We start from the raw sequence: 2112 nt of genomic DNA, 5'->3' as shown, positions 1-2112 counted from the left end.
TATATATATATATATATATATATATATCTCATATCATACATATATATGTATATGATAGTTAATCAAACCATTAAGACTTTGCTAGTAGTTACCATGGCAGCAGCCGGGCGCGCGCCACAGGCGTGAAGATGGCGGCGACTGGCTTGCTGGAGAGTCTGCGGGCTGCAGAGAAGATGGCATTGCTGCAGGATGAAAGAAGAAAGATGCATTGTTTGTTCTCAGATGGGAAGGAAATGGCTGAGGAGTATGATGAGAAGACGAGTGAACTGCTCATGAGAAAGTGGCGTGTGAGAAGTGCCCTGGGAATCTTGGGTCAGTGGCAGCTCGAAGTGGGAGAGCAGGGCCTCCAGGAGTGGGCAGCCTGAGGCCTGAGCCCATCAAGGAGAGCATTGCCAAGCCTATCTTTATGTGCAAGGACACCAAGATGACTTCCCAGTGGCAGAACCGGAACCTCCCCTACCCTAAGGATGTCTACAGTGTCTCTGTAGCCCCAAAGGAGTGCTGCATCATGGTCAGGATAACCAATAAAAAGTTCTACAGGAAGTTGTGTGTTCCTGACCTAGACAGACACCAGCTATGCCTGGATGATTCCTTGCTGAGCTTTGCTCAGGCCAACTGCACCCTGATAATCTCTTATCAGAAGCCAAAGGAGATCTTGGTAACGAAGTCAGAGCTACAGAAGGAGCTAAAGAAGGTCAAGACAGCACACAGCAGCGATAGAGACTGTAAGACCCAGTAGCTGGCCCCTGCCTCACACCTCCCTGGGGAGGATTGGGACACTTTCTGGTCTGGCCTTGTTGGTGTGGTGTAGCTCCTACCCCTACGAGCCATCCAAAGCCATAACAACTGGTTCAGGAGTACTAGTGGCCCCATCTTGGTCTCACTTCCCAAGTAAAGTCCTCCTTAGCTATTGCAGAAAAAAAAAAAAAAAAAGACTTTGCTGAGTGTGAGTTTGTCTTCCAGAGCTTGATAACATCTGAATGTACAGAAAAATATTGATGTTCTTGATTGTCAGAGGTAAGATCCAGACTCCAAATGAGTTATTAAGATCCTGCCTGAAACATTTAGCTTAATTCCATCTTGTCTTTTAAATATTATGGATCATACGAGAAGAAAAACACCATAAAAACTTAACTAGCTATACAACTAAGGATGTATTTGAAATTTCTTGTATTTCTGTTAGAATTTTTTCTTGTTCTTTACCTCTTGAAATTTAGAAAACAAAGAGTAAGGTTGGAGTATTTTTTGGATCTCATCCTGTAGACCTAGAAGCATATTCATTTCAGTGCCCTGGAGTTGGCCAGATTTGGAAAATCTATTTTATTGTAATAAATTATAGAAACACTAGATGTCTATCAATCTGGCTAGTGAATACTTTCTCCTTTTGGGAAAACTGTAGGGAGTCCCATTTTTCGTAAGGCTCCATGGTGAATTTCAGGATTGAGCCAGATTGTTGTGTGACTCAGCTGATGAGTATCATGAGGCATTGCTGCGCTGATATACTTATTTAAAAAACTGGGGCATGCTGGACCAGATGTGCCAGTGAACTAGATTGTCACAGCACTTTCTCCCTTGGGCAGTCCTTGACAGTATTTGGTCTTTCAGTTCCATTTTCTCTGCTTCCTCCAGAGGCATCCAGGGTTGAGTGTTCATTTTTGTAATAAATATTTTTATATTTATCAACTAGGTGTTAAATATATATTTAAAACTGTATAAATGGTACCATATGGTATATACATCTTTTTATTTTTGGTATATACATCTTTTATAATTTTTTCTCAGCGTTATGCTTCTGGGGTATCTATATATCTGTATCTAGCTATCTATATATCTATGGGTCATTAATTTTAAGTGTGGTATAGCATTATAGTGCATGGATACATTGCAGTTTATTCATCCCTCTATTGTATGTTTAAGTTATTTGAAGTGTTAAACTGTTATAGACTTGAAAGATGCAACTAAGAAAGAGAACTACAGGCCTATCTCCTTCTTGAACATAGATGCCAAAGCTGTTATAGACTCTTCTGTGCTTGCCAGATTGCTTCCTAAGTGGTTACCAGTATGGGCTTTTTTCAATGCTGGATTATTTCAGACTTTTAGTTTTTTTCTACT

General features: G+C 40.7%; 1 pseudogene; it reads left to right on the top strand.

The window, feature by feature from the left end:
- The first annotated feature begins 128 nt into the window (after positions 1 to 128).
- LOC101563512 lies at positions 129 to 739 on the top strand (annotated as a pseudogene).
- The last annotated feature ends 1373 nt before the right edge of the window (positions 740 to 2112 follow it).

Source organism: Octodon degus, unplaced genomic scaffold (assembly GCF_000260255.1).
Source record: "Octodon degus isolate 3935 unplaced genomic scaffold, OctDeg1.0 scaffold00048, whole genome shotgun sequence".
In the NCBI taxonomy this organism is placed as follows: Eukaryota; Metazoa; Chordata; class Mammalia; order Rodentia; family Octodontidae; genus Octodon; species Octodon degus.
This window is presented reverse-complemented; position numbering and strand designations above follow the sequence as displayed.